General features: G+C 40.0%; 1 protein-coding gene across 1 annotated transcript in view; it reads left to right on the top strand.

Moving 5' to 3' along the window:
- Positions 1-233: 233 nt before the first annotated feature.
- The window catches only part of ptprfa (protein tyrosine phosphatase receptor type Fa), a 223900-nt gene continuing 200018 nt past the window's right edge, over positions 234-24115 (top strand). The window contains 1 exon segment of the mRNA XM_042512701.1: positions 234-287. The gene's annotated coding sequence lies outside the window, so the exon portion shown is untranslated.

The raw sequence follows: 24115 nt of genomic DNA on the forward strand, positions 1-24115 counted from the left end.
CCTCAGTGTAGCTCCCCATCAGAGCTCACTGCTCCTCTGTCCCAGGAGAGGTCTGCAGCTCTGATTGGCGCCATCAACCGCCAGGAGCTGATCTGTGTTCAGATCATTCAGGCTGCTGCAGAGCTGTGAAGCATCCACCTGTGGCTGACCTCAGGGCCCTCAGTCCTCTTGCAGGCTCAGCGCTGTTTTGGCTCACGGGAGGTTTCTTTTATGGGCTTTGCAGTGGAAGTGTGCCAGCACTCCCTCTCCACAGGATCCTCTGCTTTTCTCCATAAAGCTTGACACAGGTAAGGACTCGCCTTTCAGCCACTCATGAGTTTTCTTGATGAATGTGGCAACTTGTTCACTTGCCTTTCAAGGCTTTTTTCCCCATTCTAATATTTTTACTGCCACTTTGTGTTTCTACCATTTTCTCCTCTGCTTAAGAAATTCATAAGTCCTGCTTCTGTCAAATTAACAAATTGTGAAATGGGGGCAGGAGACAGGAGGATCAGACATTTGGCATACAGCAAGATCAAGGCCCAGACCAGTGAGGGGCTGGAAGCTGCCCCCAGACTTGGTGATTGGCAAGTCTACAGTGCCCAAATGTGTATTTGCTTCATCAATCCACACTTTTGTTTTTTTTAAAAAAAAACACACACTTTGTCTAAAGCCTATTCAGCCATAGTAAGTTTCAATCTCAAACAAAATGTGGATTCTCTTCTATTGGTGGAACAAGTTGAGTTACAATGGAGTTCATGATGTCTGTAGTTGTTCTAGTGATAAATTCCACATGGAGATCAGGAGGTAAACAACAGTCATGATTTGAAGCACAAGCAAGAACAATTCAAACATTACTTAAGCCAGTGTCCCTTACATTGATTCAACTCAGTGATACAAGTTGTGATGACAAGATTATGAAATGTCTTGGTCATAATATGTTGTTGGCTAAATGTCTAATAACAACACAAGTTGCATCCAGTGCAGCATGAATTTGTGAAGTCTTTGTTTTTCAGCAGTCATTACTTGCAAGAGCATAAACATGCCCTTTGTAGTAGAGTTTGTAAAATCTTCAATTGCATGAGAAAGATCTCTCATTTGGTTCAAAGCTGCCACAAGTCTGCAACTCTTCTTCTGGGCTTCTGGGGCCTGCATGAGGCAGTCACTTGTAGGCTGCAGCTGAAACTGCAGGATCTGCAGGTGATGAGGGGGTGACTTTCAGGGTTGGGAGGGATCCTGCTGTTCTCTGGTGCCTGGTGGGGGAGGCATCTTCTAACAGTGGGATGCATGGATCAAAGTGGGATGACCTCCAGACTAGACCACTGTGCTGGTGACAAGCAGGACGTATCACAGTCTGGACCAGTGGCTTTGCTCAGGTGCAGACCATGTCCCATTGATGGATGCTGCTGCACAGTGTTACTAGAAAGAAACTGGAGAGCTTTTGTTTGACTGTAGATTCAATAGATTGGCAGGGTTCAATCATTATCTATTTAAGTGAGTGCCTCTGTAATAATTGCTGTTGCTTGGCATGTGTCTTAAATAGATTGCCTTTTGGCAGGAATTTTGCAATAGAAGCAGAGTGGGCCTTCATACAAGTCTATGTCTCAGGACAGTTTGATAACATCTCTAATCCTACAAGATATTTGCACACTGATCACATATAGGCAAGAATTTATCTGCAAACTATATCAGAAGGGGGCTTGTAGCAGGTACAGGAAGGGGGGAGCCACAGTGCGGCCGCCATTGTGGACTCACAGATTATAAACATATTTACATCCATGGGAGAGCCACAACCTATGCTTCTTTATACCAGCGGTCTCCTGTAAGATGGCCACAGCAGTAGGAGAAGCAAGGTTGTGACAGAGCTTTAAATTGAAAGGAAAGACAGTTGTGGCAACACTTTGGCTGCATGGTCAGTCAAAGCATTGTCCCGTGAACCAGGATCATTTGATTTGGTTTAGTAATCATATTTATCAACGGCAATTTGTGAAGGTTGGCATACTCCGACATGTTTGTCTATCAGTCTACCAAATAAACAGGTGTCCCCTTAGGATATGCTGAATCCTTGGTTTGCCCACAATATACAAAAGTTGTGAAAATATTACAAAATACTCTGTGTATTCAAAACAGAGCAACGAAATCAGAGCCAAAAGAGAAATTGAACGGTCTAAACAGAGTTTTAGGTAAAACAGTAATGCCGTTCATGCAGTTAAGAGGCTCACTGTCATCCTTTGTAAAGAAAATGTAACACGGTTAAGAGCAGAAAATCTTTTCAGTACAATGTGTGGAGCAGTACATGTTAGTACGGGTTTTGCCTCTATGGTCCTAGTCACAAGTCTTTGCATCTCTCTGGTAAAGGGTGAGTGTATCATATAGAACATTTGCTGTCATTAGAGAGCCCAAGACTATTGTTAAATCTGAGGAGCACGCACGCAGCTTAAACTATGGATATTAGACAAGGAATTAGTCTGAGGAAAAATTAGCAGCAGATTGTAAGAAGTTATGCCCCCCCCCCAAAAAAAAATTCTCTCTAAATTTGTCATCATGTCTTCATGTATTTCTCATGGGACAGAGCTGAGGATGGCCCTCTCAGCCAGCCTATCTGTCTGCACATACATTAGTATGCTGTTGGCTGATGCAGAGAGGAATGACACATGTCACAGTGATACTGCACAGAATGGAAGCATCATTATTGTTGGCAGGAATTTAATTTTAATTTTATAAAGCTCAGTTTGTATCTCATGATATGAATCAATGTTTCAGTCAGTCAGTCATTTTCTGTAACCGCTTGTCCTCGTAAGGGTCGTGGGGGTGCTGGAGCCATCAGTGTTTCAGGTTTTTAAAAAATGAATTTGTTTTCCATAAATAAACTTGCTTTTTAAATTTAAAAGGAACTTTTTCATGACATATACATGGTTGTCAAAATATGCATTCACTTCAGTGAAAAGTGGCAGACAGCTGCTTAACAGAATCAGCAAACTAGCTTGATGACATGACTAAACAAAAGTATGGCATAGAAAATATGAAACTCTGTGGACCTAAATAATGACTATTGAGAAACCTGGACCCCTTGGCTGGACCAATTGGGAGCCACTGCTTTAAAAGATGTGATTGGTTGTCCTTTTGTGAGCCTGTGAGGTGCTTTTTAGTTTGATATTTCTGGGCTTTGTTGTATTCTTTTCTTAACCAGTATTTGTAATAAAGACTTTCCAATCTATAATTCTATGGTGTGTGGCATCAGCATATGATTATAAGTGATTGTAACAGAATTAGGAAAAGTCATGAAATACTGAGGTAATAAAATAATAATTTGTATTAGATTTTAACCTTCACTGCATTGTTAAATGCAAATTAATTAATAACAAATTAACTGATTGACTGATTAAAACTCACAAAGTGCTGTTTAAGCAACAAAATCATCACCAGTTGTCACATGTTGCTGCTTTGCAGTGGACTTCCACATCTACATATTACACATAGGAATCCTACTATTGACATTTCGGGATGCTGCTACCATGATGTCAACACAAGCACATGGCAACCAAATTGGCACATCAGCAAAAGTACATGCTGGCATGATGGTTAGGATTAGGGGAAGGAGGCACATGGTAAGGTGTAGAAAACCCCCCATTATATTCAGACAGGAAGCGAACACTGGACTCCCGCATGAAAGTGGGTTTTTTGGACCCATCCACTGCCCCTCCTACCCATCCTATAAGCACCCTTGCACTTGTTTTAATACGTTGTTGCCAGCAGCGTTCCAACCTGACACCGTCCTGCTGTATATCATGCAAATGCAGCAGGTTCTGTTCAGCCACATTCTCAAGTGATGCCACTAGTCAGGTGTGGTCCAGCCATCCAGTATAAGAGCACTGCTACCTATAATGTCCAGCCATGTAAGGAATCTTACGCCAAAAGCACTGGCAAAGCGGCTGTATGTGATGCCTTCAGAATGAGAACAGGCTGGTTTGAGGGTTTGTGTGAAATCGGGGTGAAGCTGCAACAGCTATCTTACATCATCCAAAAACCATGCCAATTAAAATATTTTAAAATATGAGTAAAATATGTAGTGAAAAACTACTGGCAATAGACTATATAATTTACGTGCTCCCGTTGGTCAAATCTTTTGTCAGCGTGGTACATGGTCTCAGTTTCCACTCTCTCTGTCATTTGTTTCCTGCTGAAGCGGTTTTGTTTTTTTTTTTCCTGATCTGAATCTAGGCTTTGAGGACAGAGGGTGTCCTATGCTGTACAGATGTAAAGCACCTTTAGGCGAAACTGTGATTTGTGATATTAGGCTATATAAATAGAAAATTACTTGAATATTTGTGACAGACCCACATCAGGAGTAGATCCTCTCAGGTGGGCAGCTGCACTGAAATGTGAAAAAATAGAGGTCCGCACACCAGCAAGCTCCCCTGAAAGGATTTTATTCTGCAAAAATGAGTGACGTTTCGAGCTAAAAGACGCTCTTCCTCAGACTCATAATCACATAAAAAGTAGTGAGAATAAATAGTATATATAGTGTTTAGAAAGAAAAATCTTCACAAGAGCATATACTCTTTTCTGTACCACACAAGTATGTATGTAGATAAATAACATTGTGTCTATACATCAGAACATACACAGAGTATATGAAAAAAATGTTAAGCTTTAACAATCAATATGAAGATTCTATAATTGTATTGTGTCTAACACACATGGATAGCACACAATGAAAGACGTGTGTATATCGTGTATCTACACAAAACAACAAAAACTTGCAACTCATAATAGTTAATATTCCACAAAGATTCAAGCTTAACATTCATTGTCAGGGTTTGAGGTTTCTGTCCATCACTTCCTGTTTTATTTTGTATTCTCCTCTTTCCCCGTGTTGTCTCTGAGTTTACTTTCTCCCTTTGTTCCCTTTCCTGCCACTGGTGATTACTCTCATTTGCCTCACCTGTGTCTCGTTCTGCCCCTCCCTCGTGTGTCTATAAGCCAAGCTCTCCCTTCGCTTTGTGCCAATTCATCTTGTCTTCCCCGTGAGCAAACGTCCCAGCATTTTTGAACATTGAATCCTCGTGTATGACCTTTGTGACCAATTTCCACACCTGTGAGCTTTGCCTGATCCCTCTGTACTGTTGCCATGAGTTTTTGATTCCTGTTTTGGTTAATCTTGGATCCAGCACCCACTACGGGATGTGCGTGTCTTTTTGAATCTCTGGGCAGCTGCACTGAGCAATGCTGATCCTCCACAGCCAACCATCAGCTCAAACTCAGCCCCCTCAGTCTGATTGATAGTGTATGTCTGTGGACACAGCTCTGTTTGCACTGGTGAAGGCGTGAGGACTGTGACTCCCTGTCCAGCAGCGGAGACGTGATGGATCTGCAGTGTTCATAAATAACAATGTTTCAGGATGGATGCAATGGTCAAACACAGTGTTGTGACATGTGTGTAGACGGCTCGGCAATAGTGTGTGTTAAACTGAATTTAATAAAATATGTTCTGCTGTCAGGAAATCAGCATGCAGTAATGGTTCTTCACGGACATGTAATTTTCTGAAATATACTGTATTGTTGCTGTCAAATTACACCATAATTATAGAAAATAGAGAGCTGTAATTACAAGCAAATGAAATCAGCAACCAAATGTAATCAGCAGCTTTTCTATAAGAGAAACATTTTGATTTGGCTCTCTCTAACAGTAATAGCAGCCTATCATGGTGTCAGCACAAAGGCTTTCATTTTGCTTTATTTTATTTCATATTTAAGAGCAGGCTGTCAGCTTTCTCAAAAACTAATCTCATTTTGGTTTTGGACAAGTTGTTGTTGACATGGAGATAATGCTGATGGCTTCAGTTGACACTTGGAAATATGCTGTATTCTAGCAGGAGCTTTCTAAAAGTGTTGACAGTAATCTGCATGTACAGGAGGTTGGCACTAGAGAACAGAACAACAGTGTTGTTGGGAAAGGCTGCAAAATGATTCTCGCTGAGGTCAAGAAAAGATTGTGATTTTGATTAAATATTTAAAAGAGTATAAAGCTACTTGTCATTGCTGACTTTTTCAATATTGAACTCAAATTTAACCCTTTTTGCTTATCAAGAAGTTTGAGTTACAAAACATTAAGCATGATGAATGTCTTCACTGTAGCCTTGGTTATTTTGTACAGAGTACATACTGTAGAATAACAAATGTCAGGTATTGTCAGTGGACCTTTTGCACTTAGTGCATAAACAGAACAACCACAGGAGTGGAGTGGGCAACCACCCCTAACTGCATCACCCTAAGCTGGATTCAAGAAATGTAAGAGCCAGCTCATAATGGTTCAAACTATAAAAAGTGACAAGAACCAAACTAGCATGTTCTTCATAGACACTTTACAAACACTACCAAAAAGTAACGAGTGTTTTGGAACATAGAATGGCAAACTTAACAAACTACTCAGTCCACTTGGCATGATGAGAAATGTTGTCTGTCAATACAATATATATGTATGTATATATAGACCCCCCACCAATTCTGTATCTTTTAGATGTCCTGCACTATAGTTTGTTACAGTACAACATACCAAATCAAATGAACCCTTATTGTCCTCCTTTTTTATTTCCTAAATAATAACATTAGATAATTTCATGATACATTCACTGTTGGGAACAGGAAATGTTCCTGGTTTTCATTTCCAATATCTGGTCACCCTTTAATTTGTACTTAAAGTGAAGATTAAATGTAGCATTACTTACATTCCACCATTGTTACCATCCATACATTTCACTGTTTTTCCAATTCTAGTCAGTAAATATGTAATGATAGCAGTAGTAATGTACTCTGTTTCCACTTAATACTAATAGCTAGCTATAACTATTTTAGCCCACACACTGCAATTTTTCAATAATAAGAACGTGTAGGCTACTTGAATTAAAGATAATGTGCTAGAGTCGTGAAGGATTCCCCTGGATCCCTGCTAGAGGTCCAGGCGAGCGGGTGATTAAGCTCACTCCTGCCACGTACCAAAAATTGCCAAACCTGCCGTTAACAATGTGTTTAAAAACAGTGACTATTTCACAGAGTTAGCCATGTGGCACTGGTTTCACAGCATCAAAATGTTTAAAAAAAGTTTAAAACAGCGCCTGTTTCACGGCGTTAACTGTGCGTTTAAAAACAGTGACCATTTCACAGAGTTACCCACGTGTTTAAAATGGCGGTCGTGATGGCGTTAACCATGTGGTCCAAACACAGTTGTAAACAAGCTATTCTGTGGTAGGGGAGCTAATTTAGGAAACGTTATAGTGGGTTGTATCAGAAGGTAGGAACATACTGTGTTACTGGGTAATTATATGACTTGGAGATCCTGCTGATAGGCCTTAATGATGGAAACCTCTCTGTCTGTTGTATGTTATGTTAATGTCTAGGTTAAGAAAGACATGGAACTGAGAACCTGCACGTGGCCTGACAGTATTCAGCACCAGAGTGATAGGCATAATTTATGGGGGGGATGGGTGGGTTGCAACCCACCTAATAATTTAAACCAGCCACCACAACCCCCCCAGTATCATATCATAATTATTTTAAATGAATGTTAGGTATTATAAACACGACAATGTGGTAGATTTTCTCAATGGCAGTAAAAAAACAACAACAACAAAAAAAAAAAGTGACTGGTCTGCGCCCCCCCTCCCGCGCTGAGATTTGGTTTCGCCCACCACGGACCTGAGCGTCCCTTTAACGATATGTTTCGGAAGCATTCGCGGTGGTATGAAGAGAGCTGAGGGGAAAAAGAAAGCCCAGTCAACAATCTTAAATTGTTGGCTGGGCAAAAGAATGAAAATGTCTTCCCAACAGTAGGTACGATATTGCTAGAGCTTCAGTGCCACCACTTTCGTTCATTCAACATTTGACTTGTGGTCAAATGTTGAATGAATGAAAGTTAGTCCTCCTCTCTGCTGTGCTGTGTCTCTTAGCTGTTATTCAACACAGCCTGCTGCTGCTGCTGCGGGGCAGATGCTGCTCGGACCAGGCGGTGTTTACGGCGGCTCGCTCAACTTCATCGGTCGCTTTGACAAGATAGTTTAAATAAAAAAGTCTTCAGAGAGTTTGGACAGTCGTCTGATTTTACCAGAAAGTTGGCAACACTCATATAGTGGTCTGGAAATCTAACGATCTAGTGTGTTTGAGGCGAGCCGACGGCGGCGTGTTCTTCATAATTCGTCCGGGTTCGGAGTGCGGGGTGCGGACCCAATTGGATGTTACACCTGCATAACGTGCCTGGGTGTGTGTGAGTGTAGCCTATACTACATGCTGAAAAGAGGGTCACAGGAAGAAAGATCAGAGTCCAAAGTGGCCGTGTTTCTGCTAAAAACCCGCTGGACCGAACCGAAACCAGCCCAGTGTTTCTCCGCACATAAACACACACAGTGATCCACACACACTCAAGCTTGCACACACACACAGACACACATGAAAAAAAAAAGACAAAAAAAGACAAAACAATGCTGGGTCGTTTGTGTCAGTAAATAGGGTTAGGGGCTAAATCTTTTTTTTTTTTACCTCTCCTCATAAATAATAACTATTTGCTTCAGTATTAAGCCTGTATTTTCACCTTATTTTTAATGTTTGAATTTTGGTCACCATTCAATTGTTTGGGAGCTGAGAGCAACACCTTTGCACCGTGAGCGGCTCATGCAGCCTGTGTCACTCAACCCCCCCAATGTTCAACTCAAAGTTACGCCCTTGACAGAGAGAAAGAAAGACAGAAACAGGCAGAAAGACAGAGAGAGACAGACAGAGAGTAAGAGAGACAGAGAGACAGAGAAAGACAGACAAAGAGATGAAGAGAGAGAAAAAAGGTAGAAAGAGAGACAAACATAAAGACATACAGAGAGAGAGAAAGACAGAGACAGGCAGAAAGACATACAGAGGACAGGCAGAGAGTAAGAGGGAAAGACAGTGAGACAGAGACAGACAAGGAGATGAAGAGAGAAAGGCAGAAAGACAGACAGATAGAAAGACAGAGACAGACAAGACAGATGCAGAGACAGACACAGAGAGAAAGACAGAAAGAGACAGAAAGACAGACAGAGAGAAAGAGACAGACAGACAGAGAGACACACAGAAAGACAGACAAAGAGCTTGTTAGTGATGTCACATGCTCTGACCAACATTCTGTCTCCATTTGACTCCATTATAAATGCAGAAATCGTCTGAAAAGAGCATAAAACTTAAATTGCCAAAACTCAAAAACTGTAAAAGATACAAAAGAGCTGAATCATATCAGAAGAGTTGAAGACCTTGTGACCCCTTAAACGGTTAAATGGAGTCTCTAGCTGAAAGTATGTGGAAGCAGTAGACTTTTAAAGTGGAGTGGGTTGAAGAGAATTTGAAAAATTTCCCCATTCATTAAATGGGAAAAAAGTTTTAAAAAAACTTAATATTTTAAAAAGTATAAAGAGTAGAAATGACAAAAGTCATTCCAATAATGTCCTGAACGAGTTAAACGTTCTGATAGTTGAACAGTTTAAATAGCACAAAGTATGCAGAACTAGTTAGCTGGCGAAAAACATACGGAAGGTGAAATAAGAACTAGAAAATGCATTTCCTGCTGAACATGCACGTGGATGCTAATAGCTGAAATCAGTTTGAGAGTATGTTTGAAAATGCAGTAATACATAGCTGAAGTACAGAGACATATTACAAATTGAGGGAAATATCTTAAAAACTGGCAGAAATGAAAGCTGAACTGTTTCAAAGTGAAGAAGCCACAAGTTGAACTGCAAGAGTGTCATAGGAAGAAGTTGATGTCAACTGAAAAAGGTTAGAATAATAAATGTTTAATATTTTAGGCATAAATGTCCTTGAAGAGCATAACATTTTCACATTTGAAAGGTTTCGGAAGCTGAAAGATACAGCTGAAGACAGAAAGAGAAAGTATCAGAAAGAGAGAAAGAGACAGGTATACAGAGACAGTCAGGGGAGGAGACAGGGACAGACAGAGAGGGAGAGACACTGACAGACAGAGAGACACAGTGAGAAACAGGGAGATAGATGGAGAGAGAGAGAGAGAAAGAGACACAGAGACACAGTTAGAGACAGGTAGATAGACATAGAGAGACAAAGACAGAGACAGTCGGAGCGAGAGACAGATAGAGAGAGAGATAGTGAAAGAGACAAAGAGAGAAAGACAGATAGAGAGACAGACAGACAAACACAAAGACAGTGACAGTAAACAGGAGCTGATGAAGGTCTGACCTGCTGATCAGAAGCACCTGTGTGTCTGAAAGTGACACAAAGAAATAATTTCAAGCTTAAATGGCTGGAAGTTTGAATCTGTGTATTTAGGAACACACATACACACCAGCACACCAGCATGGCACTGTGTTTGTGTGTCATTATCGTTGCTCTGGTAATTAATGGCCCACTGGTGTCAGTGGAGAGAGGAGCAGCAGACAGACAGCAGCTCAGAGTCATGGTCAGAACTGATAAAAGACAGATGAAGAGTGCTTAAAAAAGACACCGTGCAGATGCAATGTGGTCAAAATATGCAGACTGGGGGCAAAGTGAGTTCTTACTGAAGAGATTGGTGTGTCAAATGTGTAGAAAAAAGTGACCATGACTGAGATACAACAGTTTTAAAATGCCTCTCATGCATTAGCATCCACACTAATAAGTATGATGAATAACGGATAGCGATGGCTGACTTTTCAGTGGGACAATCTGGGGGTCCTAGTATACGCGTTTATTGCATGTGCCTGCACTGAACAATAGTGCGGATGCATGCATAAGCATCCACACTAATAAAGAAAAGAAGAACAATAGTGTGGATGCATAAGCATCACACACTACAAGCATATACCACAAGCATATACTTGTGGCCTCTCTGGAGGGCTACAAGTATACCAATAATTAAAAACTTGGCAACTTTAGTTGGCCACAAGGGCCAATTAAGGACCCTCTCCACCTGGGGGGCCACAAGGGCCAATTAAAGTGTCCATTTGCTATGGTAATTGATGGCCCAACTGCACCCCTCCTCTCCCCCCTCTCCTCTTAGTTCAACTCAAAGGAGGCAGTTGAATTTCATGGAGATGGCCCTGTCAAACGGGTCCATTTCACAGCCATACCTTTCACCAAATAGTCAAAATATTACAACAGGGAGAGAGAAGAGGTCGTGACAAATGCAGCCATATCATTTTTGTCTGGAAAAATATCTGCTAAAAATCCGAAATCGCTGTTGAATTTCCACAAATTTCTCATCTCAATTTGTATTGGAGTAAACGGGGAATTTTTTGGCTCTCTATTCCTTTTGAGGCCCCATGAGCCAGCTGTGTTGGTTTGTCAGCTTTCAAACCCACTTTAATCACACCACAATTTGTTCTTCTTTCTGATGTATAAATTGTGTATATTCACTGCTAGCTTGGGGAGTAGCTACAGTTTGTTGGAAAATTTTGAGATTATTTTTCAGCTCCTTTAAACTCTACCGACAGAGTGGCTTTGATCTGTGACGAGAGTTCCACCCATAAAAGACCATTGTAAAATCTGAAAATGTCTGAAAAACATCACAATACGTTAACTGCCAATTCTTAAAAAAAAGTAGAAATTACCAAAATTTCCATTTACGTGAACACTGTCCATGACCTGGTGAACTGTTTAAAGTCTGAATCACTTCTCTACGTCAACGTATGGCTGTGTTCTATGGCCTCAAAGAGTCATGAACTTGAACTCTTTTAACGTCGATTTCTGGAGGCTCTCCATTTACTTTGAATGGGAAAATTTTCAGCAGTTTTTGGGGATTTTCAGGAAAACCGCTTGGCAAAAATCTAAGAAAAGTCATAGCACACCATTTTCGCACGTTTGTACGGCTTGATCGGGAATCGATTGCTATGACTTTTCTTAGAGATTCAGCAAGCAGTTTTCCCGATAATCCCCAAAAACTGCTGAAAATTTTCCCATTCAAAGTAAATGGAGAGCCTCAGAAAATTGACGTAAAAAGAGCTCAAGTTCATGACTCTTTCAGCCATAGTAGCGGCTCAAAGTTTTGGCGGAAGAAAAAGAATAAGAATAAGTAGAAGTATAAGTTAAATAAGTATGACGAATAACAGATAGCAATGGCTGATTACTGCAGCATCGTAGTCCCCAGCCCAATTGATTAAACAACATAGCAAGCAGTTATTTAGCTGTTAGGAATTTATATGGTTGATGTTATTCGATACAGGAAATGAAGGAAGATGAATTGATTCGTGACACACTTTTAAATAACAAACTTTTAATTTTTTTGGCCTTCAAGTGTCTTCAAGTCAAAAGACTCAAGACTCAAGTCCAAGTGAAGTCTCGAATCATTGGCATTAAAGTCCAAGTTGAGTTGCAAATCTTTTATGGTTTTCCCATCATTAAATTTGTGCCATGCCTCTGGCCATATATACACACACACACACACACACACGCACACACACACACACACACAGTTACAGCGCTACTGTAACTTAATGGCTTCGTTCAGGGGCATTTATGTAATGTTACAGCCATAGAAATATAATGACTGTCATTCTGTTTTTATTGTTACAGCTCAGCAAGTTGGATAGTGTATGGCTGTGATTGAATATTGACTTTAGCTCAAAGGAGAGATTAAAAGCACTTTTTTTTTTCAAAGAAATGTAAAAGTGATGGAAAAGATGCAAATTAACCATCTGAAAATAGCCTCTCTTAACGTGAATGGGTTGAATAACCCGATAAAAAGGGGTAAGGTTCTTACAAAGTTTAAAAAAGAGAAAACACAGATCATCTATTTGCAAGAGACCTTTCTCCACAGGAACATCAGAAACTAAAGAATCTGGGATTTAGAAATACTTTTTATAGCTCATTTAGAAGGGCTAGTAAAAGGGGGGTTGCAATTTTAATCTCCAACAAGATAAGATTTGAGAGCCTAAAAGAAACAAAAGATAAAGAAGGCAGATACATTATCGTAAAGGGGAGACTGGAAGACCAAATGGTCACATTAATCAATATATACGCGCCACCAGAATCTGATAAACATTTTTACAAAACTTTGTTTGACATTATCTCCCTTGAAACTGAGGGAATACTGATCTGTGGAGGGGATTGGAACCTTGTATTGAATCATAACTTGGACACAACTAGTACCAAAAAAAGTAGTAAAATACAACTGGCTCGTTATATAAATACAACATTAACAGAATTAGGAATAATGGATGTTTGGAGAGAAACTCACCCATTAGAGAGAGATTATATATACTATTCCATTCCCCATCTGGTACACACGAGAATTGATTATTTTTTTATGAGCTCTGAGGACAGATTTAGGGTGGTAGAATGTAAGATAGGAGTAGCAGACCTGTCAGATCACTGTACCCTATATCTGACATTAAATTTAAATAAAAGAAAAAAGAATACAACCTGGCGACTAAATCTTGACCTATTAAATGACACAACGCTGGTAGAAGCATTAAAGAGGGACATAAACGCATACAGAAAAGAGAATGATAATGGAGAGGTAGATCCCACTATTTTGTGGGATGCTATAAAAGCAGTAATGAGGGGCAAACTAATATCCTACGCCTCTTATATTAAAAAAATAGGGCTAAGGACTTTCAGGAAAAGATTGAAAAGCTTAAAACATTAGAACAAAAACATAAAAACACAAATGATCCAGAGACATACAGTCAAATTAAAGAAGCCAAGAAAAAAATTGATGAAATATTAGGGAAAGAAGTAGAAAAGAAACTTAGATTTCTAAAACAAACTTATTATGAAGGAGGACCAAAAGCAACTAAATCGTTAGCCAGGCGCTTAAGAAATAAACAACAACTCAACACAATTCATGGAATTAGAGAACCTACAACAAACTCATTAGTATTTAAACCAGAGGAGATTGAAAATTCATTTGAAGAATACTATAAAAGCCTTTACTCTCAACCTGTTGCTGCAGATGATGAGACAATAAAAACATTTTTAAATTCATTGGACTTTCCAACAATAGGGGAATCACAAAATACTTTAATATGTTCACAGATTACAGAAAAAGAATTAGAAAACGCCATTAAGAAATTGAAATCAAATAAAGCCCCAGGAAGTGACGGCTTTCCAATTGAATGGTATAGAACTTTTAGAAAGGAACTAAACCCGCTATTATTAGCGTCATTGAATCAGACAATAAAAAAAGGCATACTCCCCCCCTCATGGAAAGAGGCCATTATCACTGTTATCCCCAAGGAAGGTAAAAACAAGGAATACTGTAAAAATTATAGACCAATATCGATACTAAATTGTGATTACAAGATATATACGTCGATTTTAGCCAACAGATTTGAAACCTTCATGACAGAGCTAATAAGTGAAGATCAATCTGGCTTTATTAAAGGGCGACAGACCCAGGACAATATAAGACGGACATTGCATATAATAGAAGAAGTACAAAAAAAAGGAGAAAGTGCCATATTAATAAGCTTAGATGCTGAAAAAGCCTTTGATAGCGTTAGCTGGAGATTCTTGTATCTTTGCTTGGAGAAATTTGGCTTCAAACCAGAGTCTGTTTCATGTGTTAGAACACTGTATCAGGACCCAAAAGCAAGAATAAAAGTAAATGGCAGTCTTACTAAGTGGTTCAAGTTAGAAAGGTCCACTAGACAGGGGTGCTGTCTCTCCCCCACCCTATTCGCAATCTTTATTGAACCTCTAGCTCAAGCAGTGAGGCAAAAAGAGGAAATAGAGGGAATAAATATAAGAGATACGGAACACAAAATTGGGCTGTTCGCGGATGACGTCTTGATATATTTAAAAAAAACAGACTCCAGCCTACCAAAATTGATGACCTTATTAGAATTCTATGGGCACCTGTCTGGATATAAATTAAATGTTGAAAAAACACAAATCTTGTCCATTAATTACTCCCCATCTATAGAAATTCAACAAAGATATAGTTTCAAATGGGACAAAAAATCCATCCATTATTTAGGAATAAAAATCACAAAAAATCTATCTGAATTATATGAAACAAATTACAAACCGCTAAATCAAGAAATCTTAAAGGATATGGAAAGATGGGAAGTTCTGATGTTAGATTTTAGCTCAAGAATAGAAATTATCAAGATGAATGTGTTGCCAAGAATTTTGTATCTATTTCAGTGTTTGCCGGTGCCGATCCCTCCCTCACAATTTATAGAGTGGGATGAAAAAATTTCAAGATTTATTTGGAAGGGATGCAAACCAAGAATTAAATATACAACACTTCAAATATCTAAAGATGGGGGAGGATTAGCGCTGCCAAACCTTAAAGAATATTACTATGCTGCACAGCTCCGGCCGTTGACATGCTGTGTGCAACAAACTGTGCCACAAGATGGAAGGAGATAGAGTTAAATATAGAGAACTGTCATGTGCAGAGTATGATTGCTAATAGAAATATCTTCAAACAAAAAGAAGGAAAGCTGGATCCAATCACCAAATTCACCTTGGAGATTTGGTTCAAAGTAGTAAGATTGGAAAATGAGATAAAAGTTTTGAATTGGATGGCCTATGACACTAATTTCAAGCCAGGGACTCAGAACCAGAAATTTAAACAATGGGCAAATAGGGGCCTAAATATATTAGATACAGTAATTGAAAAAAGAGAAATCAAAAGCTTTACTAAATTAAGAAGGGAATATGGATTAGAGCATCAAGATTTTTACATGTATTTACAAGTCAGAGACTACTTTAATAAAGAAATAAAGCCAAACCTCCCAGGTGAACCAAATAAAGTGATTGTGACTCTATGTAATGCACACAAGAACCAATTTGGAAGAGTAATATCTGAATTATACCAAGGTATGGTAGCAAACAGAAACACTTCAACTTTATACATAAGAGACAAGTGGGAGAAAGAACTAAAGGAAGTAATAACTGACGATATGTGGTATAATATATTTAAAACACAGCAAACAACTAGTAATTCCAGAATATGGAAAGAATTTTGCTGGAAAAACATTGTGAGATTTTTCATCACACCGAAAATGAAAAAGGGACGATCACCTACTCAACAACTCTGCTGGAGACTGTGTGGGGAACAGAATGTGGGTCATACACATGTTTTTTGGCATTGTACCAAAATTACAAGATACTGGGATGATGTGTGGAAAGAGATGAAAAAGATATTAGGCTATGAACTGCCTAAAACATGCACTGTACTATACTTGGGAAATGTAACTCGAGAAAGCATCCAAGACAAAGACTGGTATCTGATCAAGATTTTACTGGCGGCTTCAAAAAAAGCCATCACAAGGAAATGGCATAAAGAAGACCCCCCTACTCAGAAGAACTGGATGGAAATCATTGATGAGATACACGTTATGGAGAGACTCACGCATATTATAAAACTACAACAATCATTATGCGAAAGCAGATGGGAAAAATGGACTGTCTACAAAAAACATCATAAAGACTGAAAGTGATTCCACTGACACTATGTTCTATATGTATTGTGTTGTTTAAATGAGAAAATCAATAAAATATGAGTTAGAAAAAAATAAAAGCACTTTTTACAGATTTCAAGCTGAAACTTGGAACATAACCTGCTCCTGACCAGCTAAGTTTGCCACATATATTACTATGGCGTTTTAGCCAGGTTAGAAGAGAGCCCCCTTTGTATGAGGGAAAACCTAACTTCAGACTCAATATAACTCTCTAACATGCTAATCTCACTTTATGGACCCCAGGACTGAGTGCTCTCCAAGGTGTGTGTGTGTGTCTGTGTGTGTGTGTGTGTTTGAAAGAGAGAGAGTGACAGAAAGGAAGAGAAGGCGAAACGTGGACTAAGGTTACATGCAATTTTTACATGCAAAGTTATTCATAATTTACTCGGAACGCTGCTTTATCAGTTTTTGACCCGCGCACCTCAGCCACTGTCCCCGGTATTAAATGAAGCGTAGGACACTGAGACATAACATATCATTTTGGTTCAGTCTTACTTGCTTTCTGTGGTTTTATTAATCTTTCAACCCATTTTTTTAAATTGCAGCAATTCACAGAATAATGACAGGGAAGTTTTGTTAGAGAGAGAGAGTGCGAAAGAAATATAGAGAGAGAGTGAGAGAGAGATCTGATGATCTTTCTTAATACTTCATAACTGTGATGCATAATTTACTTTATTATTTTGAGCAATTGCTTAAATTTAAATGTCTATAATGGTCTAATGGTGCCTATTGCACTGGATCTTAAATTGAAATTGCAGTAGTTAATCATATTGTTTCTGATTGTGGTTGATGATCATTAGTTGTTTTGTTGCCCCCTCCAGCACTTAATGCTGCACAGCGTGTGATACCTGTGTACGTGGTGGTGGCGGTGCTGAATGTTAATGTGGCTTTTAGTTAATGTTACTGGCTAATTCAGATCTCTGTTTACAGGGAGGAATTAGGATAGAACTGCTGCAGGCTGTAACAGTCTTTAAATGTTTGGCATTGATTTTATTGCATTAATTGTATTTAACTATTTCAAGTGTCACTCACAAATGAAAACTAAATTGTCTGGCTTTTGTTGACTTCACAACAACTTCAAACTGAACAATTATCAAATGACTAATATGTGCCGCTGTGACCTCTATGTGTGCATATGGTGACAGAAGACACACTGACATCTGTGTTGGGTCTCTGTCAGTGCTTCATGACCTGCAGCAGAACTTTAATAATAATAATAATAATAATAATAATAATAGATTTTATTTGCAATGCACTTTACATTTGAAACAAATCTCAAAGTGCTACATGATACCAACCAAAATAACAGATAAAAAACAATCAAAATAAAATATATTAAAAGTCAAAAATAGGAGACACCTGGTGGCTCAGTGGATAGAGCAGGCGCCCCATGTATAGAGGCTGTGTCCTTACTGTAGCGGTTGTGGGTTCAACTCCGGCCTCGGCCCTTTGTTGCATGTCATTCCCTCTCTCTCTACCCATTTTACACTTGTGCTGTCCTATCAATTAAAGGCAAAATCACCCAAAAAAAATCTTTAAAAAAAAAGAAGTCAAAAATAGGAGCAAAAAAACCACAAGAGTGACCAGCGAGAAGTCCATTAAAGATCATAAGTTTTGCTAAAAAGGAACGTTTTGAGTCCCTTTTTAAAAGACTTGACAGTCTGTGGTGCCTTCAGACGGTCAGGGAGGGCATTCCACAGACGAGGGCCGGCAGAGCAAAAGGCCCGATCCCCCATGGTGTGCAGCTTAGTCCTGGGGAGGATGGAGATGGTTGGAGTGTGTGGAGCAGAGGGATCATGATGGAGTTTGTGGGGTGAGCAGATATTTCAGGTAAGGGGGGGCATTGCCGTGGAGCACTGTATGTGGAGGGAGACTTTGTATTTAATTCTGACAGAGATGGGATGCCAGTGAAGTGAGTGGAAGATGGGTATGATGTGCTCATATTTTCACACTTCTCAGGATCCTCGCACTGCTGTTTTGTCTCTGGAGGCTCTTGCTTGGGATCCCAATGAGAAGTGCATTACAGTAATCCTGTCTTGAGAATACATAGAAACTGTGATTTAGAAATAGACTCTCAGAACAGAGAGAAAAGGCTGTTTTATTATAGAGCTTTAAAATAAAGGTTTCTACATAGTATGTGGCATTAACTAGTTACAAAACTATCATGCTGTCAGGGCTAGTGGTTGGACCCAAAAGCAATACAGGGACCAGACAGAGTCTTTCACAGGCTTTAATAACAAAAGCAAGCAGAATCACAGTCTCAATAATGTCCAAACAGGAGAATGTCCACTTTGGAGAGAAACAGAATGCTGGAAAGTCTCTCATCGGAAGAACAATCTGGCACTGAGGGTGAGAAACGGGGAAGGTTATATAGGCGGAAAAAGGAAATGAGCAACAGGTGGAGGTGGTTACTGCTGACGAGGGTGCAGCCAGGCAGAGGGAGAGAGAAGCACTGCAGGTGGAAGAAATCAGGCTGATTAGGAGAGAGGTGTGTGAGGAGAGGCTGCAGAGGAGCAGACGTGACACATGCATATTTTATAAAAATGTGTGTTGATGCCATTGTTTTATAGTCACAGCGCAAAATACAACACTTTGTAATGATAAGGGTGGAGGTTATCAGACATGTGGATTAATGAGATAACTGAAATGATCTGTGATTTATGAGCTCAGAGTTTCATCTCACTGCATTCATGTATCAAAGCTTTCTGAGGGTTTCCTCTCATCTACGTGCTGTATGTGGCTGACAGCCAGACTCTTCCTGCCAGCTGTCTGGGCCACCAGTAAGTGAATAACCCCCTCCACTCATAGCCTGTACAGTATCTGTCTACGGAGTGATGAGATGAAGGGCACTAATCAGTGTCTGCAGACAAGAGACAGGCTGGGTACCACAGGCTGGGTACCGACTGCAGGCTCATCTCACATCTTACATCATGTCTCATTTAACATCGCTGCTGTATCAGGGGTCATCAGGGGTCCTCTCACAGTCCTCACAGAATGTTAGAAGACTACTGAATGAATATTTTTTGAATAAGGATTTTATTTTTGTGCCCGGACATCTACATGGACATTTTATTTTCGTGTCTGAACCTTTACATGTCCCCAATCCCTCATGGGATTATTCAGACACATTAACAAATAACAAACCACACATTCTGGTATGTTGACCCACCATCATCCAACAGCACATTGCATGAATATCATCGAAACATAAACACAAATATTTACAGGCAAAAAAAAAAGACAAACCTCCCACAAAATGTGCGTGGAGAAATATCCCGCAAGCAAAAGAGAAATAAAGCACAAACACAGCCCTGAATACAAGACATAATTCATAAATCCAAATAAGACAAAATGTGATCTGAAACGTGATATGATCCAGTTCACAGACCAGTAGTCCACAGTCTAAACAAAACACAGTCAGAGGGATCCATCGTATTTTACTTTTCGTCTTCTATCCCAAGCCCTAAAAGATATTCAGAGAATGCAAAAACATGATCAAAAAGGTATTCAATCTAGCCCCCATCCTCCAAAACTATTAAATCTAAATCAAGAGTTTTTTAACAATTTTTGTCTTATTTCTGGGTCTTTAGCTTTTTATATTATCTATCACTTTTGCTAACCTGACAGAAATAATTCCATTTTGCTTTGTGCACTGACTTTGTGACAAGCCGTGTAAATACAAGAGCACTTGTTACTATCTAAACAGTGCAAAAACAACATTTACAGTCAACAGCTCTGTGAAGAGTGACAGTGTATAGGTCACCTAGACAGTTTGTGTGTGTTCACATATTTTATATCTGCTGTCCACATTTTTTAAAAGATATTTTTTTGGGCTTTTTATTGCCTTTATTTGACAGGACTGACATAGCGTGAAAGGGGGAAAGAGATAGGGGATGACATGCAGCAAAGGGCTGAGGCTGGAATCAAACCCCCGGCTGCTACGGCAAGGTTACACCCTCTATATATGGGGTGCCAGCTCTATGTCCACACACTAATGTCTCTGAAGTGAAGGTGACCCTCTCAGTTAGTATTGTGAGGTACCTGCTGTGTAGTTAGATAACAGCCCAAATCACCCCAACCTCACTTAGTGTCTGCTTGCCTTGAGAGGAGATAGCAGCAGGTTGTTGACTTTGGCTCCTCCATGCTGATGATGCAGATTCACTGTGATGGAAGTGGTTGGATGCAGGGAATCTAATGCTGGGTTCAGATAACATGATATCAGTCTAATTAAAGCCTGTCATGAATTGGGACCAAGGGAAAGGACTCAAATGAAAACACACAGACATGTGATTCAAATTCAGAAATGGTTCATTAACAGGCAGGGTTGGGACACGGATGAACAGTCAGACCAGGCAGAGGTATCCAAAAACGCGAGGCAAAAGGCAAGGTCAAAAGGCAAAACAGGGATCAGATCAGAAGTCAGAATGCGATAGCTAGGAACAGAATTCTGGAACGCGACACAAGGGTACAAACAAACTGGCAACGAGACGGGAAGACATAGGGTAAAATACAAAAGGTAATGGGGCTGATGAGACAAAGCTGGGGAGAGCACAATCAGGGCAGGTGCGCACAGGATGAGGGAGGGGCAGGACACAGACCTGGAACAGAGACAGGGGGGAGGTGCTTTCAAAAAAAAGCAGGATGAACAGAATGTGAAACATGAGACAAAAAATAAAATAAAACTTAATGGGCAGACATGACAAAGCCCAACACGGTGCTCTGACGAGGTTAGCTTGGATTGTGAGCGACAAAGAGTGTCACAAGTAACAGTCCATTGTTTTTATTCCGTGTAGTGTGATGGTCAGCGACTATCAACACGATGTCTGGGACGCGTCACGACATCCCAGCAGAAAGTCCAGCATGTTTGATTTTTTAAAAATTTTTGTTCAGTAAGAACACAGCTGTAAAACACCCCAGTGTTTTTGATATTTCCTCAACTGACTAACATTACCACCACAGAGCCAAAAAAACAAAAACAAAAAACAAAAAGAGAAATGCTAGCATGAAGTAGCTGAGGCACTGAGTGCTGCTGTTAGCATCAAGCTACCAAAGAAAGTTAAGGAACAAGGAGACAAATAAACTTCACAAATCGTGGCTGGACATGAACTTATCGAACTTCTCACACCTGTAGAGGGAACCAGCTTTATCTGAAACGGACACAGGCCTTTATTTCTCATGCATTGTATTTTTCTACATTTATTTTTAATCTGCTCCCATCTGCCCTGTGAAATTTAACGCATTACATCATCCCTTCAAACTCAATACTTCCTGTATCCATTTCAAATTAAAAGCTCTCTATCATCCCTTCGTCCTCTAAAAACGCTTTTATTGTAAAACATTTGCAGGATCTTTTTGTGGAGAATTCACACATACAGCAAATCAACTGTATTCCCTGCAGTCTGGAGCCCTTCATTACATTATACAACAAGAGTTCAGCTGGGACATAAACATGCACAGTGACCGAAATACCAATAATAATAATGAAACAAGGACAAGAATAATCTGATGACATTACACACATGGTGAAAAACGAGCAGTGATGTCATGGACCAACATGTAGTCTGTCATGTCTGCAGGCCAGGTTAGTGCAAAATTAATATAGCCTAAGCTGACATAGTGGGTGTTACAACAAACATACATGTTGTGTAGTAACTGCCACCAGCCAAAGTGGCAGTGCGGCAGCAAGAGCAGGTGGCAGCAGTAGATGGTTGGAGAGACAGGGTGGACATGTTAAGCCATGTGCTGTTATTGATTGTTGCAGCGGCTGTTGGTGACTTAGGGGTTGATGATGAGTTTTTCCAGGTTTTTCAGCGCTTGTCATGTTGCCATAACATATGCAGAGGGTTTCCTTAGATGTAGTTATGCAACAGAGGCAGTGAAGTAATGTTGATGTAGTCCACTTTTTGATCTGTTTCTATCCATCATCATTTATGATGTCTGGACTTCTGCTTACTCGCTGGTAAACTGATAGCTCCAAAGAACATGACAAAACACAGTGCAGTCACCAGAAGGACATTTTCCCAGAGTGGCAGTGTAGCATTGCTGCCAGTCATTCTACATACAAGGAGGGATTTTAGTGTGGCTGTCTGGCACTCGAGGCAAGTCAAACAAAGATGTAACATCGAAAGGAAGGCTCGCAAGGCAATTCTTATCTCGAAATCAAAATGACACAGAGGAGAACAAATGAACAAATAGCAAATAAGATGCAACATAACTGAAAAATAACCAAACCCGCAAGCTGACATTGACAGTTACTCCCATGGTCACCGCCCGAGCAGCTTTCTATAACCCCTCGTCTCCACTTGGACCTCCCCACCATATGGGGGTCACCTCAGAGGGCTAAACCACTGCATGGAGCTAAGGTACACCAGGAAGGAAAACTTGACTTAAACCTGATTCTGTCAGGAAATATCAAACATGTAAATGCCAACAAACAAGCATATACACCTGGTTAATGACACCCTATTTCATCTGACATTTTACAGATTTAAGAAAAGTGCTGGTTCCATGCTATGTGACTTGGCACAGGTGATCTGTGTGAGTGCCTTTTGGGATCTGAGCCTGTGAAAAGATGTGGAGGGAACCTTTCACCAGAGTTACTGTTGTGGATGTATTTGTAAAAAGTAACTGTGAACATGACATGGACCAGTACTCAGGCAACATGTCTATAGCCAGTTTTACACTTCCTGTTCAGTGTGGGAATATCATGTTGTTAGGCCACCTTACAGAAAGGGGGGACAGAGTGGTCTGGCATCTGAGCTATGACAGGAGCAAATGTAAATTGTGTAAATTATAGAGCTGAAAGAAGATGTGACCATGAGTCGGGTACTGTGACATTTTGATTATGTATTATGTTAATGACCACATTGCGGGAGATTTAAAAAGCATCTTTTAGCAAATAGCAGCTAATCCAAAAAGAACAGCATCTGTAAATGTCCACAAACTGGCAAAACAAAGAGGTCTAGGAGTTCTTTACCGCCCGAGCTGAGGACGTGATCAGCCGCCATGTAACAGAGAAGGTAAATGATTGTGATTAACATGTTATATCATTGTTATTGTTTAAAAGCATTACTGACACCTATTCTATATGTCACACTAGAGGTGATCATTGTTGTATATATGTCATGCTTGTCATGCCTCTTGTGATTGCGGGATGCTGTGGTGCAGTGTTTTGTCACACACTGGAGTGAAATGATTCTGTGTAAAATTGCAAAGGAGGCGTAAAGAAGGGACTTTGTAGGGACTCTATAGCGCCAATTCTGTGTTAAAAGGGCTTATGGTTATTCATTTCATCAAATCAACACCAGTCAGAATAACGCTACCTGAAGCGACAAACTGATGCCCTGAGCTACAAATGAAAGTTGAGCTCCCCTCAACTTTTTTCAGTGCTCCAATGATAGCGTTACCAATCATATGGTTTGTTTTTAGCTGTAAAATGGGGCTCAGACATTGATCGTAAGCAGAAACATTTTTATGACCAAATACAAATTTTATCTGACACACACACACACACCCCATGACGACGTTAACAAGCGCATGAATAACACTTCAACAGTGACTCAGTGATAATATAGCAGGCCACACTGTTGCTGTGTCGCTTGTAGTGTGAACGCAGCTTAAGACTATCCTCTACCCACACCCTGTGGCTGTCAGCAGTTCAAATCTTTTTTAAAATGCAGAACTTGATGGAGCGA

This window comes from Plectropomus leopardus, chromosome 3, assembly GCF_008729295.1.
Source record: "Plectropomus leopardus isolate mb chromosome 3, YSFRI_Pleo_2.0, whole genome shotgun sequence".
NCBI classification, from domain to species: Eukaryota; Metazoa; Chordata; class Actinopteri; order Perciformes; family Serranidae; genus Plectropomus; species Plectropomus leopardus.